General features: G+C 43.3%; 1 protein-coding gene across 1 annotated transcript in view; it reads left to right on the top strand.

Moving 5' to 3' along the window:
* The first annotated feature begins 543 nt into the window (after positions 1 to 543).
* Positions 544 to 18429, top strand: part of LOC138530222 (guanylate-binding protein 1-like) — an 865941-nt gene continuing 848055 nt past the window's right edge. Inside the window, exon 1 of the mRNA XM_069640892.1 lies at positions 544 to 633. The gene's annotated coding sequence lies outside the window, so the exon portion shown is untranslated. The remainder of the gene's footprint in view (positions 634 to 18429) is intronic.

Below are 18429 nucleotides of genomic sequence, written 5' to 3'. Positions count from 1 at the left end.
ACTCCGCCGCGTGCAGTATTAATAAAGGGGGCATTCCCGGCCGCGCAAAGCGACCGGGGAGCCCTAACCACACGGACATGTCCGAGTGCGGTCTGTGGCGGGAGGGGGCTCATGGACACCCGCTGAGGTGCGGGAAGAACCACAACAGTCCAAGTCCCAGAATACAAAGAAAACTCCCTTGACACGCCAGTCACTCTCTGCGAAGAACATGTTCAGAGCTATTCACAAACGCCGATATTTGTGAAACAGTTTAAATAAGAGCGAAAAAGATCACCTGAGAACAAAAGAATGTATGACCACAAAGCGTAACGGAAATAGTCAAATATATATCAAGAAAAATAATATGACACTGACCTGAACGCAACACCGACTCCTGGTGAGCGAGAACGTTTCAGAAAGGATGGCTGCTCTGCCGCCGCCGCTCTGAACTCTCTCTGGTGCGCAGATGCCCCTCCTTTCTCTGCATCTGATTAAGAATGAAACCGAGACGTTTCCGAAGTGTCACTTTCGCTCTCGAACGCTTGTGCAAGAAGACAGTGCCGCAGAGTTCCAAAAGCGCTCTCCGCTTCAGTAAACGAGACAGCCAGGGGAGTTAAGAGTGTATACTTGCCCCATTTCTTTGACGAAAAAGAGGTAAGATTTTGACATTTCAAAATAGTAATGAGCATAATGCTGATAGATACATAATTCCCGTATAATCTTTTTACATCTGCCTACAACTTATTATTTTAAAAACACTCTACGGGCCATTCAAAAAACATACTTGCCAACATTCTGTGACCAAAAAGATGTAGGATTTTTCAAGTTTCAAAAATACTTCACATAAAAATGACATCACAGGTAATTACAAAACATACATTGTTGTCAACACTGGAGCATTTTAAAATGTACAACACATCAAACAGCACAACATGCAAAGATGCTCAAATGTTTAAAATGTATAATTGTGAATGGTAAGTTAACACCAAATTCAATTACCTAACCACAGAAAATAATCACACAGAGCTGGTAGGCAACGTCTGCCACTACTCTGTAGCAGCAGCCTGTGCAGTACATATTTATTCCTGCAGTGCAGGTTTAACACTGAACAACATGGAGACTGATACCCTCCTCAGTCCGATAGGCAGATGCTGGGTGATGGTGGTACGCTCTGCCACTTGCCTACACTGGTGGTTCTCCTAAGGTCTGTCCCGGCAAGAGTGCAGGACAGAGTCAAGTAGCTGTCAGGTCAATGGATTGATCTGAGCCCATCACGGAAATGTATCAATTACCCGCCCACCACACAGAAAATTGCCTGAGAGCCACATACATTACTTGCCACTGTAAAAAGCAGTAGAATCTGCCACTCAAATCTGTAGGCGGTAGGAGTGCCTAAAAAGCACTAGCCTATTGCCTAAATCAGTAGGGTTGGCAAGTATGAAAAAAGAGCGTGGCTTACAGGGTGGTCGGTCAAAATACCGAAAACAAAATCTCGAACTGCAAAAATCTCGAATACAAAATCTCGAAAAAAAAAATATCGAATGTGGCGTAATGAACGCTGTGATATCCCTAAAGTCCTTCGTGAGTGATATCTGATGATATGGACTCGAAAGATCCAACGTGGAAAATAAGTCTGCGTTCCCAATGCGATTTAACATTTCAGATATTATAGGAAGAGGAAAAGTATCATTATGATGTTCTTGTTGACATCTCTTAAATCCACACAAATTCTTGGCTTGCTATTTCTCTTTAATGCAACAACAATGGGGCTCACCCCCTCCGAAGACTCAATCTTTTCAATAACCCCTTCTGATTCTAACCTCACCAACTCCTGTCCAACCTTGGCAATGGCAAATGGAATGGGTCTGGTCTTCGAGTGCTTAACTGGTAATGCTCCCTTTTTGAGACGGATCCTGTGTGCAAAATCTTTTAATAACCCTAAATTCGCTTGGACTTGTTAGGATATGTATAAGATATGCTAAATGAGAATCAATTGGTAATGTCACATAGTCTAATGGAGACATGCCGCCCAGGTTCACTGTATAATCATAATGTTACTATGTCATCGTTCGTCTGTGTGTCTGGAACGTGGATCCTCAACTGAAGAGGTTCCAGGTTCCAGGGACGGAGAGGAAGGAAGAAGACTGCTGTGGACGGTTGTTGAGTCCCTCCCGGGGGTCGTCCTACAAACTTAAATAAACGACTTCTTTTGGGCACACTACAGATTATCTGGTGGTTATTGAACATAACAGCTGGCGACGAGGATAAAGGATTTTTTTTCAGGCGACCCCCGGCACGATCCTAGCGAGCAAGGCCACGGATCATAAATTAACAGTGAGCGGCCACGCATTGACATATGCTCGAGAGCCACATGAAGAGAGCTGTTTGGAATACAGGTACCGGCAGTAATTATATCCTTCACATTGAACATAATATTTTCTGAGGAGCGGTGGAAAAGAAACCAGCGCGCGCAGTGTTTATGTTTGAAGCTGAAATACCTGCACGCGTATCCCAACGCAGCTCTGCTACTCGATTCTATACGCACTGTTGACGTTCCAAGGCAGGACCCAGTGACGTGACTGATTTAGCAGAATTGTTCCTACCAGCTCCAAACCAGCGAATGAAAAGCAGACCTTACGGCGTGACGAGCACTGCGTGTGACACGTCAACACGCAGTATAGGAGAGTACACTCACGGCGTGTTAGCCATGCGTAAACAAAGCAAGATTATTTTCGGCACAACGGAATACTCATCGCCGCATTGTGAGTCGGTTTGCAGTGGTTAGTAACCAGCCTGACGCCGGGCGATCCTGCACGCTCCAACGAACCTTGCGAGCCTCGCAAAACGGACAGACGGCGGACAGTTTCATATACTATAACATCGCTGGTGCGTTACAAATAATAAAGCTAGAATACGTGTGTGTTTGAGGGATATAGATCAATTAAATCAATCGTACCACAGCTTAGTAACTGCAGCCACTGACATCACGCTAGGTCATGGCAAATGTCCCAGCTCCAGTGTTTTTCCTACCACTACCTGTGTGCGATGGATAGATTGGAAAGAAGGCTTCCACAAGTATGCGTTAGCAGTCTTTGGCCCCAACTATTCTAATGAGCGTAAAGAAGCCTTATTGTTTCATTGTCTTGGGACAGCAGGTCAGGAAGTTCTGAGAAAATTACCAGAACCTATAGATATGCCAGATGCAGGCCCATATGAGAAGGTATTAGCCAAATTGGACAAACATTATAAAATAGAGGAAAACATTATTCTCGAGAGGTACAAATTTGCCACCAGGGGCCAGAAGAATGGAGAGAGTATAGAAGACTTCATTACAGCTCTGAGGGGATTAGCGGTGAAGTGTAGGTTCAATCACTGTCAGGAAGAACATATACGTGATCAATTAATGATCAAATGCAACAATGACAATATTAGAAAAGAGCTATGGAAGGAGAAAGACCCCACTTTGGATAGAGCTATAGAGATTGCAAAGATGGTGGAACACACTGATAAATGTATAAAGGTACTTCAAGCAGACAATCATTCAAACATTGAGAAACCCAAGTTGGAGGAAAATGAGGGTGCAATTCAGAAAGTGTCAAAGGTTACTCAGAGGATGGGTTCAGGCCTGCCAAAGCGACAGATGCAGTTTGGAAAAAAAGGCGAGGATCGACAAGAGAGTAAACCTCCAGTGGGGAAAAGTTGGAATCGTCAGTGGTCAGTTAAAGACAACAGAAATTTTACCAGAGACTCTAATTTTTCCAGAGGTTTTAGAGAAGCGATGACAAACAGAGACTCCACAACAAGAAGGTGCTTCCGGTGTGGGAGTTTCTCACATGTGGCATCTGACAAGGATTGTTTTGCAGTGCACATTATATGCAATAATTGTGGCATACGTGGCCACATTGCCAGATGTTGTAAAAACGTTAATTCCAATTCAGGTCAAGTTTTTGACGTTAGTGTGAATAATGAGGATGATGATTGTATTGAAAGTGGTAGAGAAGTGGTGTTTATGGTGAATGCCATTGATGGGAAAGTGAAGAAGAAAAAGCCTTACGCCATAGTATTGGTCAATGGGATACAAATATCGATGCTTATGGATAGTGGGGCGGATTATACATTAATAGGGGTGCAGGTGTGGAAAGAGAGATTCAATTGCTGTACTTTATGGGAAAACAAAATTAAGGCGAATGCGTATGGTGACAAGCCCATAGAGATTATAGGATGTTTTGATGCTGATTTGCAGTTCAAGGATAGGAAAGCCACCACCACTATTTATGTTGCCAACAAAGGGGGAGAGTTACTGTCGTGGAGTGATCAAGCTGAACTAAAAATCAGACTTGAAGCAGGTCATCCTGAACAGGTTTTAACAGTAAGTGGTGAGAGATTGAATGAAGAGAAACATAAGCTAGGATGTCTGAAAGGGTTTGTTCATAAAATACGATTAAAAAAGGGGGCGGTTCCTAAGATCGCGAAATTGCGCACCATTCCTCTGGCACTCAAGGAGGGCGTAGAAAATGAATTAAAGAGAATGGAGAATGAAGGGGTCATTGAGAGAATAAACTCCTCGGAATGGGTGAGTCCCATTGTGGTAGTCAGAAAACCCTCTGGATCTTTGAGGATATGCATTGACTTAAGACATCTCAATAGTATGGTGGTGGCAGATCGATTTCCATTACCCAGGATAGATGACCTGCTTGTGGGTGTCTCTGGATCAAAAATATTTTCAATTTTAGACCTCAAGTCTGCTTATCACCAGATTGAGTTACATCCGGATTCGAGAGATTTCACAGCATTTATCACTCCCCACGGTCTATTTAGATGTGTACGCATGCCGTTTGGCTTGGTGTCTGCTGCGAGTGTATTTCAGAGTATCATGTACAGGTTACTTGGTGGAGAAAAAGGGGTGATGTACTACCAAGATGATGTCCTTGTATGTGGCAGTGATGAGGTGGAGCATGATAGACGATTAAAAAGGGTGTTAGATATATTAGGAGAAGCTGGTCTAACGATAGCATCAGAGAAGTGTACATTGAGAGCAAGTAAAGTTGTTTATTTAGGTCACGAGATCACAGCTGAGGGAGTCAAACCCAAAGAGGAGGCTATTGAAGCCATAAGGAAGATGGAAGATCCCAAATCAAAAGCAGAAGTGTTGTCGTTTTTAGGGCTAATTGAATTCTATGGCAAATTCATTAAGGATCTGCTTGACATGTCAAGACATATGAGAAAGCTTACTTGCAAAGGTGTGATATTTAAATGGAGTGATGACTGTAAGAAGGAGTTTGAAATGATAAAAAATTCCATAATCAATGCTCCAATTTTAAAGACATTTGAAGAAGGGAAACGCACATTACTTTTTGTAGATGCTAGTGAGTATGGCATAGGTGCGGTTCTTATGCAAGAAGATTCAGAAGGTTTACACACTGTAGCATTTGCCTCAAGGTCACTTAAAGATCCTGAAACTAGATACTCTGTGGTTGAGAAAGAAGCTCTTGCTTGCATCTGGGGAGTTGAAAAGTTCAAAAGGTTCCTGTGGGGAAGGGAATTTGCGATCTGTACCGATCATAAACCATTGGTTGGTATTTTTAACAAAGGTGGGCTGGAAGGAGTATCGAGACGCATTATGAAGTGGGTCACAGCTCTTCAAGGTTTGCAATTTACCATGATTCACATTAGTGGTGAAGTCAATGTGGTGGCGGATGCCTTATCAAGGTCTGTTCACAGAGAAGGCCACATCAGTATAGACCAATCAAATCAGGAAGAAACCTGTGAGATTTTCCAAGTACATGATTCCTTGAAGAAAGATGATTGGGATAAGGCTAGTAGTGAAGATTTAATTTACCAGAAAGTGCTAACATTGGTTAAAGAGAACAGAATAATGAACTACAAAGGTGACATGGGTGGATTTGCCAGAGTGAAAGGGGATTTATGGATCCATGACAAATATCTACATAGAGGGCATCAGATGATAGTTCCTCAAGGTATGAGGAAACAGGTAATTGGACTAGCCCATGATGGGCATTTAGGTTTAGCTAGGACCAAAGGTTTAATAAGATCTGAGTTCTGGTGGCCGGGAATTGATAAAGATATTGAAGAGCAAGTTAAGGAGTGTCCAGAGTGTCTTGAGGGAAACAAGGGATTGAGTGTACAAAAAGTACCCATGGTTATTAGAGAAAGTCCACGTGTACCGTGGGATGAGATTGCGTTGGATCTTTTGGGGCCATTTAACATTGGAGGGACCAGAGATAGCTATTTGCTGGTAGTCATAGATTTATTGTCCAAATGGCCTGAGATATGTCTACTTAGAGATATTTCCAGCAGCAGTGTTACGAAATTTTTAGAGCAACTATTTTGGAGAGAGGGTTTTCCCAGAAAATGCTTGTCGGATAATGGCTCTCAACTAGTGTCCAAGGAATTTAGAGAATTTTTGGATAAAAATGGAATTGAACAAGTAAACACTTCTCTCTATCACCCCCAAAGTAATGGTTGCGTAGAACGCTTCAATAGGACATTGATGGAAGCCATTAGAATTGCTGTAGCAACTGGTGGGGATTGGTTTAGGACAGCGATGGAAAGGACATTCCAGTATAGAATAACGCCCCATAGTGTAACAGGATTAACACCCTTTGAGATTTTGAGAGGTAGGAAACCTAATTCACATTTATGCCCAGGGTGGATGGGAAAATCTAAGATGGTTGGCGTGGATTTGAAAACAGTGAGGAGTAGAATGTTTGAAGCAGGAGTTAAATCCAAGGAACGATATGATCAGAGAAATTGTTGTAGGGAATTGAAGATTAATGAGGGTGATTGGATCAAGATAAAACTGCCTACTAAAGTTCGTAAGGGAGCATCTTTATATTCCGAACCCAAACAAGTGGTGAAAGATTTAGGCTCCTCAGTACTGGTCAGAGGTGGAGGTATCTGGAACAAGGAGAGAGTAGCAATTGCCAAGTTCGTCAATGGAAGGGAGTGATGGACTTGCAGAAGAGGGTTAAGGATACCACCTTTAGTACATTGTAGATCTGTATAAATACATCATAACAAGTCATGATAAGGCACTTATTCAGAGTTCTATTTTATTTCACGTTGTATTCTATACATATATGTTTCATGCAAAAATGTTAGGCATTGTTTTAAATTGTTAGTTCAAGGAAAGGAAGGAGGTGTTAGGATATGTATAAGATATGCTAAATGAGAATCAATTGGTAATGTCACATACTCTAATGGAGACATGCCGCCCAGGTTCACTGTATAATCATAATGTTACTATGTCATCGTTCGTCTGTGTGTCTGGAACGTGGATCCTCAACTGAAGAGGTTCCAGGTTCCAGGGACGGAGAGGAAGGAAGAAGACTGCTGTGGACGGTTGTTGAGTCCCTCCCGGGGGTCGTCCTACAAACTTAAATAAACGACTTCTTTTGGGCACACTACAGATTATCTGGTGGTTATTGAACATAACAGGACTTCACTACTCTTTGTTGTCATTTTGTCACTTTGTCCTTGACTACTATTTACAATCATAATTTGCTCTTTTTCACATGGATCCAATCTGATTCTAAGCCCAGCTTGATCTCTCCAACCTATTAAATGTACACCTTTTTCTGCCACGTAGACTTTCACTTGGGCAAGCCTGTCTTTAAATTGAATGATGCATGAGAACCAACCAATAATCTTAATCTTTGACCCTTCGAATCCGCCTGGATTCCTTATCTCTGATGCTTTCAAATTACTTCTGAGACCACATGCTTATAACTTCTGCCAGGTTTTCTTATTGATAATTGTCCATGGTGAACAACTATCAACCTTCCCCTTGATTTTCCAATTGTCCAATATTACTTCACAACTTGGGCATTTGAATTCTACTCCTGGTGGTTCATGGATCATGAACACCCTCTCATCCTCCGATTCTTCCTCCTCATCTTGAATAGTTGAACCTCTTTTCTTTCTTCTGCACGTGACAGCAAAATGACCCTTCACTCCACAATTTCCGCACTTCTGCCCTATCGCGGGACACTGTTTTGCATAAGCATAATGCCCTAATATACCACAATTATAGCATCTGTCTCCATCTCTTGTCTGGACATTCTGAAATCTGGGTTCATTCTTCACCCAAATCCTTCCTTTAGAAGAATTACCCTTGTTCTCAAATCCTTTTGCTCTATTACTTTTGTTGGTAGTAGCATCAACTCGTTCTTTGGTCCGCAGCGTGCTGACCAAACTTTGCTCTTCTGCTTCTTGTCCGACTTTGGTATTATGTTGCAGCATGCTATGAGTAGCTTCCTGTTTTTTGCTCTTCATTTCTTTGGAACACAATTGACTGTGTTCTATCCGTTTCGCGATGACAATAGTCTCTAGCAGAGGCGGGTTCCCCACCATCCACAATCTGTCCTGAATTAAACTGTCCTTAGAATGGATAATAATCTGGTCTCTGATTAGTTCATCAAGAGTGATTCCGTTCCCAAAATGACACGTACGTGCCAATAGTCTTAATGCTGAAACATATTCTTCTATATTCTCGTGCTCCTTTTGTATCCTTGTATAAAAGTTATATCTGTTTATAGCTACATTTGTCTCTGGAGCATAGTATTTGTCTAATTGTCTTATGGCTTTCTCGTGCTCATCGGCATCACCAGCTTCATCTCCCGGTAATTCTGGTAACTCCCTGAACTTCCTTTGGCCTTCCAAACCTAAAGCATGAAGCAATAGTAATTTCTTCTTATGAGAAGTAAGTCCTTCTTGTTCTACGGTCTGAACATAGTTCAACCAGAACTCTTTCCATTCAGACCAAACAACCACCGGCTGTCCAGGTGTTGGAAGAAAACTTGCAGGCGGCTGAATACTGATGCTTTGCATGGGCAACTTGTAACTTGCTGTCTAATAATATTTGATAATATTATTTATATTCATGGAAAGAATGTCTAATATACAAATAAAACTTCTTTCTTTTGCAACTTCCAGTAACTTCCTTCCATAAAATAACTATTCAATATTTGCTTGATCCTCTTTTTCAATTTTTAAACTTGTGCGGAATTATTATTTTTTTTCTTTCACTGAGACGAGGATGAAGAGGCTCCTTTCCTTCTCTCACCCTCGCCTGACTTCCTGGCTGTGCTGTGGATGGGGTCTATATCATGTGAGCATGAGGCACTTCACAGGGTACTTTACTCTAGTGCGAGTACAACGAGCAGGCGCGTATGTACGCTTCCAAAATTGTGTCAGTTTCCAATGAGTAAAACATCCAAACTCTTACGTAAACACCAAATGTCCAATTCCTCGCACATCCGAAACGGACAGAAGCACAGCACAAGCAAACGTAATGCATTTGTTTGCTCGGAGCAGCCACTCTCACTCTTTGTGGGTCCAAACGACGCCGGGTATACCCTCGTCGCCAATTGAAGTAGGCAGACCACAAGCGATTGAAGGTAAATTACTTCAGGTTTACTTACATTAGTTGTTAACCCGGCGCCCTGTACTGCAGCTCTCTCGCACACCCCCATCCTCAGCGCTCCCCTAACCGCTTCTCCCAGAATCTCCAGTTCTCACCAAACCAAACCATTCTCTCTTACGCTCGTGCAGGCAGGGCAACCAGTTACCTTAGTAACATCAATACAGGCATGAATAAAACATTATGTGATACAACAATGGGCTTTCCTTGCATCTGGGGTCCAGCACTCTCTTGAGGTGGCTCAGGCTCGGTCCGTCCTGCTTCCTGGGAGTCTGGAGGATCTTCCTGGAGCTCTTGTCCAGCTGAAAAGCAACGCACACGATCTGGTGTTCCTCTCCCTGGCTATTTGGTCCCAGCAGTAACTGCAGTGGAATTTCAACCAGCTCTGAGAGGATATCCAGCTGGCTTACTTTGGAGTTGATTGGTCCCACCAACTCAAGGGGAGAAGTCGTCCTTGCAGGGCTTCTCTAGTCGAAATGAAATTGGAGTTTCAGCACAGCAGCAGGGCTTCACCGGGCAAACCAACGGTCCAGGAGTTGCAGCAGGCGTGCTCTTCAAGTTCTTCGGATTCCTTCGTCCAGTGGTCGACTCTGCCTTCCAAGCCAAAAAGCCGTGCCTTTTATTCAGTTCTCTCCCATTCATTCTAGCCTAGCTGTAAGTCACCCAGCATGGTGGCTGTCCTTGCCGGACAGCTTGCTGGCCAATCACCTAGGAGTGCATTCCTGTCTCCTAGGAGACTAAGCACATGGAGTTTCGGGCACCTCCCTCGCTTCCTGCCCCTGCCAGACACCTGGAGCCAGAGGCGGGCTTCACTCGTGAATCCCGCCAAAGACAAAATGAGGAAAAGGAACAAACCTGGTTTGGCGCGCAGAGTAAATCTCAATAAGGACCTTTCCACAAAGAAATGGCAAAAAAGAAGACCAGGCCATTTTCACATAAATGGCACCCTTGGGTGCTTTACTGCAGCTGCGAACGCAGCCCGCGGTAAATGCACACCATGGTAGTTAAAAGTAAACCACTGCCACCAACCATTCATCGAGGAAAAGGTAACATAAAACATTTTACACGAGAAGCTAGACAAAGGTAACCCCTCCAGCACCCTATTGGAAGATAGTGTGTGCTGGGTCTAAAAAATTATAATGAAAGTAAAGTCAATTTCACTTCACTGCTCTTGGAAACAGTAGTTTATCCAAGAGAATGTATTGAAACCTTGGGAAATCTAAAAGACTTCCCTGTGCCACTGCACTGAAGGTGCTGTGTGACACAATGCATAAAGATGATGCCTATGGAGTTTGTCAGACTCCACAACCAAAAGAAACACAAGAGTTCAAAATCACATTAAAATACATGAGAGAGTGGTGAAAAAGGGCCTCACTCTCTCCAAGTAAAACATTAAAGTTCTAGAGTCCAGCAAAAGAGCTAGGGGTCTGTAAGGTAGAGAGGAATTAGCACATTTCTGAGAATTCTCCTTAACAGGAACCACCAAACTCCATACACATTCTAGAGGCAACATATATGAGATACAGAGAATAACACTGTGACAATAGTCTTAAGCTCCCAAATCACTATGCCCATAAGGCACCTTGGAGTGTCTGCCACTCACACATTCCCATGGAATGCTCCTTACTACAATTTCGGGGCGAGGGGCAGAGATAGGCTGCCGGTGCTGCTGGGAGAGCCCTATATACAGTGCTGTGGAAACATTTCCCAAAGTGCCGCTCACCTCCTATGCCATACCCAAGCTGCCACTGCTGCAACCGGGACAACACTACCAAGAGACTGAGAAGCCCAGCAGAACCTGCAAGAAGCCTTGGCGGTGTTAAACCTGAGATTAGGAAACATGGGTGGACTGGCCTCTAGGGAACTCTGCAGATTTCCCTGTGAGCCTTGGCACCATGGAACTCTTTATGTGGTCCTCTTTTATATGGGTACAGTGGTTTCTGGCACCTCTTAGCCTGTATCCTGTGCAACCTGCCATCTTCCTTCTTTCTCTCCTAATTCCCCACATCAGCTTGAAAGAAAGAATCTGTTGTAAAACCTCGAGTGGTATTCCTCACTCTTAGCACATCTTCTATCTCAGTTCATTTTACATGGTCACTGCTTTTTTAATCCCGAGATTGCATAAATATGCTTTAAAATTCACTATTTTGACTCGTTTTTACCCATTTTTCTTGTGGTAGAACCCCTAAAACCCCACGTAAGGGGCTGGACTTGCTTGCAGAGTTTAATTTGGGGCCACTTTGAAAAACACTTCCAGGGCCACTTTTGATTGCCAGTTGGCCCCTGAGTGGGGCACCATTAGACCCCATACACAGACTAGTGGCCACGTACATGAGATCTAGAGAATAACACCATGACCTCAGTCCCAGTCTCTCCTACTCACTGCGTCTTTAAGGCTCCTTGGAGAGGTGTTTGCAATCCACACATCCCCATGCAGCGCTCCTGTCAATTTGGGATGGAGCGGGAGATGGGGTCATCCCAGCAGCACCACCCACCTGTCTACCGTGCTGAGAGAGGGGGATGCAGTGTTAATAACAAAAATAAAATAACGACAAATGACACCTGAATAACGACAAGAAGCCACTTTTCTTTAGTAAAAGTATATAGGGGGCGGGGTAAGGGATTAAAAGGGGTTGGGGAACGGTAAAAAGGCTGTACAAACAGGAAGCTTGGGGGAACACCCAATACAACTAAATCGACCTTGTCATTTAAATTGTATGTCAGTATTTAGGATGTCGTTATAAACACGTTGAACCGAGAGAGAATTCGCCAGAAATATGCTCTCCCGATAAGACATGCTCAAGATGCCTCTGCCGCATCAGGTGACTGCGCCACCAAGAGACTGGGAAGTCCAGCAGAACCTGCAAGAAGCCTTGTCATTTGCAAAACTGAGAGTTGGGAACCACTAGCCCCCATACACCGAATAGTGGCCACGTACAGGAGACATAGACAATAAAACCATGACTGCACTCCAATTCGATTTGTCACTGTGACCTCAAGGATCCTTCAAGGGGCGTCTGCGAACCACACATTGTCGTGCAGCATTCCTTCCTCCAATGACCATGACTGCCCATTGTGTGCCCAGTAGAGTCTCCCAGGGTGCCCCATACTCCTCACACCTGGGATTGTCCTACCCTTGCAAAGCACAAGCCCAGTAGGATCTGAGGGGCGAAACACAAAACAGCATTCATAGACCCACAAAGCCTAGCAGGGGTGTCCAAATCTTCAGGAAAATAAAGGACCAGCCCAGCAGGCCTCACCCAGGTTCAGTGTCTGGAAAGACAGAAAGGAAAAACAGTAGGATTAAGGCATGGGTCAGGTGCCTTATGCCTCAGGCTATGAGGGGAGGGGGCCAAAGACAGAGAAGATTTTTGGGAAAGGGTTCTGTTGGGAAAGCAGATGCCCTTTATGGAGTAAGTACTGTGATGAGGAAGAGAGGGTGTCGAAGTATTGGCGCTGCACGAACATTTGCACGGAATGCCTGCAATGCACGAATGCATGCACACAATTACCACATTGCCTTGCATACATCCATGTTTAATTCTAAATCAAACTTTCGCATGGTAACTGGGGCCATTCATTCCATTTTTGGTCAACTGTTTATTTTCCATACGATGATGTTTCAAATTCCCTACTCTATCTAATGAAAAAACGTCCTATTACGTGCATCATTGTTGTTCTGACCCAACCTGTTTCTGTCCTTCATACTAATAATTCAAGGATGTTTTTTAGGGGAATTTTTTTTAATCAACATTCTATTCTCTTGTAAAACAACTAGATGTGTCCTCATCTCTGTTTTGCTTCCTAAAAAACCACAAACATGTTTGGCACTGTGAATTAGGAACCAGAATGTTCAATATTTCTCTTCACCTACATAGTTTACACTGTTCCAGTTCTCTTTAATCTGGGACATTTACTTGGAAATCATTTATTTTACCTTATATAGGTTTACCTTCTTGTAAGAAGTCAGCAGGTCCCCTATCACTTGGCCTGTTAGATTAGAGCTTCTGTGATGAAGCAATTGAGCGGGACCTGTTTTTTGAGTGCATACAGGTACGTTTGTGCAGTGGGATTTTATGTCAATGCACATATTTAATATCTTGTTCATAGGTTCTGCTGTTTAAAGATCATTCCCTCCATGGCCCTCTTCTTCCTCCCATCTGTGACACATGAAGGCCCTCAGCCTTCCCCACAATCCATTGTTTGCATTGCTTTTAAAAGGCAGGACGAATATCTGAGGAGTTGCCACAGAGTTCTAATAAAGAACTAGAGGGCCAGCATTCCACAGGAATCTGTGTCAGCCCTGGACGCCATGTTCGTGGTTACAGCTCTGTGTCAGCCCTGGACGCCATGCTCGTGGTTACAGCTACGTGCAAGCCATGGACGCCATGCTCGTGGGTACAGCTACGTGCAAGCCATGGACGCCATGCTCGTGGTTTACAGCAGCCTTGGAATCCTTCACTTTCCTAGGTAGCCAGCAGCATTTTGAAACAAACATCTCCATCCTTTGTGCTGTCTTGCATTTTATGAGTAAGAGGGGGGCCTGACACGAACTAGATTTTATTTCACATGTCAGTTTGGCACATTTAACGTATTTTCAGATCTTTATGTGTTTTTCTTACTGAACAATTCATAAAAATATCAGATGTTGCTGTGTTTTACATTGCTTAACTGTCAATAGCATTGTTGTTTTTTCAATAGCTAATGTATTTGCAGTATTAGGCATTATCAATTGTATGTTTTATTTTAGAATCTGTCCATCTGCAGGTAAATGTGATATAAATGATATTGAACAGAAAATTGGGCATGTATGACAGGTGGCTTTCAACATTATTAAAAGAGAAACTCTGTGTGTGTAAAAGCCAAAGCTGTCCGTGTAATCCGTGCTAAACAACGAAGTACAGCAAAGTGCCAAAGCTTTAGGTAAAATACATTTTAAAGTGCTACAAACAGCAAGACAACCAGAACAGTATATTCATATCTCAGCCATAATACCATCCACATTTGGGAACAGATAAGGGAGAGATTTTGTTCCCAGATGAGGGAGAGGTTCTCCCCACCCCCCCATTGAATTGCTTTGGTGGAAAGGACATCTTGCATCACAAAGTTGTATTTTCGGGGCCCATTTTTAATTTACTTGAGAGTGCGAAGGAGTGCTTGGCAGGATATAAGAGCAACAGCAACTGAAATGTAACACATCATTGCAAACATCAAATACTTGTTTTTATGGCGACTATGCATTGCCCCTATTGTTATATACGGAGCAACACAAATAAAAGTGAGGCTTTTTTTGGAATGGCATACGCTGCAAACTGAATCCCTTCTAGGGGGTCCCAGTTTTGCCAGATAAGTTACAGTGTGATTAAGTGAGTTGTCCAAGAGTTGTCCAAGATCACACACTTTGGTTAAGCGGGGAAGCTATGATTTTCTCCTACACTGAAATTCTGGCACTTGACCACATATCTTCCCAGCTAAAGTTGGTACAAATCTTTCAACATTTTTGGGCTTGAATACATAAAATAATGACTTTAAAAGGACTCAACTGACAAATAAACCAATCTAACAATGTATAAATCATGGTAGAAACATGTTGAACACAAAGAGTATGATTGTAGCTTTATGTTCCTGATCCAGAATGAAAGCCTACAGCATACACAGTAATGTGAGCCTACAAAAAAATATCCTACAGACACCAACTGAAATAAAATGTATGTCAAGGCCAGGGGTGTAGGAGAAACATAAAATCTGGGGGGCACAGGGGACACCTTGGGGACTTTGCTTTTTTTATTTATTTATTGTGTTTTAGTCAAAGAACTCGACTTTTCACAACATTAAAATAGCAGTACATATTAAATTACATATATCATCACTGTATAAAACAAGAGAAAAGAAGAAAAGAAAACAGAAGAACATTAAGAAAAAGAAAAGCAGTTCAGAGTATAGAATCCTCCCAGCGATGGACATTTAGAGAGATCTTTTATAATACTCTCACCTGCACTTTAAGTGCAGATGCTTTATGGAGTTTGGCCAACCCATCCTATCCTATTCCACATGTACCTTCAATGATGGAACATGAGTGTGCCCTTTTACAGCACTGTATGGGCTGCAATCATACTTCGGCACCAGGGTATTCACTAGATTTACATGGTGAGCGGAACAAGTGCTGTTGTAAATCTCGAGGCTCTGCTTTAATTTTTTTCTGGGTCACGCAGATGGCTTATGGTGGCCTCTATTAAAACTTGTCTACAACTCATTATTCAGCTGGTGGTGCAGTTGCATCCCTATTTTAAAACAAGCGTTGGCAACGCCAACCATTTGGGCTTTAATGTAGGTATGGAAAAGGCACTTGCCAAGCACCGCCATAGTGGTATTAGGTACCCACTGATGGTGGCAGCTGTAAAATAGTGCAAGTACTTGGACATTTAATAGAAGTGCCTGGCAAATGCCCAATACGTATACACAAGCAAACGCTTACCATTGCTGGTTTTTAGCAGGACTTCAGTGAAGGAAATGCATAGTGCTAATAGAGTGGCTGAACGCATCCCTGGATAAGACATTTGTATTACACCAGTGGTATGTTCCCAGCTCCAATTAAGTTATTAACTACACAAGGCTTTGTAGTAAACATCCCTAAGTCAGTGTCTTTATCTAAACCAGAACTGGCCCTTTATAGATCATTCTAGTGTTTTTTTTAAAGGAATAGGTTATGGCGTAAAATGGGGCCTGTGGGGCATCCATCCACCAAAAATCCATGAAGGTTGCTAAAATAGCCCAAATAACATGATGATGTGTCACAAGGCAAGATGCCATGCACCCTGGTACCAGCTCCCACTACAGGACAGGTCAGAGGTGAATATATACCTCATTTAAGGTTAGTCCTGACTTCAGACCTAGGCTGCAGGTAGGATTGAGTGAAAAGGGAGTTGATGCAGGAACAGCCTGGAGAGGAACCAGACTGGGGTGCAGATGACACTGGGGCAGTGGAAGAGCGCTGAGCCCGAGCTCCCACGTTCCCTCTAATAAATCCTCCCTATGCTGGCCTGCACCTGGAAGAGGGGGGCCACTGTGTGTATTATCAGGCCCAATCAATGCACAGACAGATATGGTGTAGTGTATATATCTGCAATTATTTCAACAAAGGACTTCTAATCGTCCTCGTGCAGGCCTCGTGAGCATGGATCAAGCATTAGACTGCACCCTTTATCTGGGAAAATGAGGCGAGCCACCATTCTTCCTTGTACAAATCTCCCCTCTGTACCCTTCTCTACTCCACATTCTTGTCTGCTGTACACCCTTTTCTCCCAAGTCCCTTCCCTGCACCCCACACCAAGTCATTCCTCTGACACACTGCCCTCTGCACTTTCTCACTTGTCTATACTTCTCTCTCATTTGCAAAACACGAAGCACCTCATATGCCATTTCTGCCCTAAACAACTCTCCCTGTGTAATTTGCAGTCCCACACTCTACTGCACACCAGTCCCTCGCTTCCCATTCCCCCATGGCCAGCACCCCACACAACTCTCATCTGTAGACTTACTCAGCACTTTCTCCTCAGTCTTCAGAGCACCTTCGATATCCTGGCTTACATTTCACAGGTTTTCTCTTGCACGCCTTGCATGACCGACCACTCTATATTGCTTCTCAGAATAAGCTGGAACAGGCATGCCAGATCCATGACCTTAAAAGGGCCCATTGATACCTGCAAGCATTAACTCTTAAGAAATAGTCAGGAGCATGGATATTTGGAAGGAGGGACAGACACAGAAGTCACTAAATCCACATACTGCCGATGTACTACCCCGAAAATCTGATCGCACTGCAACCACTCAAGTACGCTGACAGAAACAGCCAGGCTGAATAAAACAGGGTGAAGCTTAGCCAAGACCTACAGAAGATTAGTGCTTGATTTCTTTTGAGAGATGCGCAGGATGGGCACCAACAAATGGTTTATTTTGGGCAGGGACAGAGTTCAGGTCTGTGCTGGTAATAGTTTGTTTTATGGAATATAACACTTTGGTCATAGCGCTTCATGCTAGATGCTTTCAGCTTCTAGGCAATGTAATAGCAGGTATTATTACCTTCATTTGAAGGGTACTGAATTTATGAAAGGTTAAAATGGACCCGGCTGCTGCTGGGTTTGAACTAACGAAATGCAGGTAGCCCTCATGTCAGAGACCAAGCTTTAGAAGTGGTACCATCCACACCTCAAGCATGTGTGAGTTGGTGGGAAGTGGTGGATGGGTGTGCTTTAAGTCCTACCGATATTAGAGTATACATCAAGTGTTTTCCCTTGCCTACCTTAGACACTACTATGGAAAAGAGCACACATCCCACGCAGCAGCCCTTCTTGAGATTGGCTCATCCTCATTTTACTTAATATGGTTTCATGAGGATTTCGTATACAATGTCAGGCTGATATCTCAGGCAGTGTCTGCACTTTGCAAGCCAGGCCTGGGGTACAGTGACATCTTGGAGAAAATCCAGTCTTTGCCAGATTGTGTGATCCTGGGCGAATCATGTGACCCCCCACTGTGCATTATTTTCTCTATAGGTTTACTTGGGATCACCTGGAAGTGACTCAGTTGGCAGTGTACACTATAACGAAATGCCTCAATCGTAAATGTTCTAACAGAGTTTCTTGTTGCTCCATGTATGCTAAACATGTTGAGTGAGTGCAAAGAGGGACAAAGTGTCACAGCAATAGATGTCACCTCCAGCTGGGGGACCGGGTCTCATTTTGGGAAGCAGTTATAGATACATTCATAGAATTTGTAATGTTTTTTTGCAGAGAAACATGTCAGGTGCAGTCAGCGTGATTCAACTCTAAGGAAATAAACTAGGAACAATCTCAAAGTAACCTGACAGTTTAGGGGCACTAGTGTAAACAGCAAAAATAATCATCATGCCCTTCTTAAAAAAGGCAATACATAATATATTAAACAGTGTTGTGCATGGCATTTGTATAGAAACTGCATGCACATGTCAATACTATTAGGAAAGATTTCCA

This window comes from Ambystoma mexicanum, chromosome 1q (assembly GCF_040938575.1).
Source record: "Ambystoma mexicanum isolate Mex_15411 chromosome 1q, UKY_AmexF1_1, whole genome shotgun sequence".
In the NCBI taxonomy this organism is placed as follows: domain Eukaryota; kingdom Metazoa; phylum Chordata; class Amphibia; order Caudata; family Ambystomatidae; genus Ambystoma; species Ambystoma mexicanum.
The sequence above is the reverse complement of the archived record's forward strand: the minus strand, read 5'-3'. Positions and strand labels throughout refer to the sequence as shown.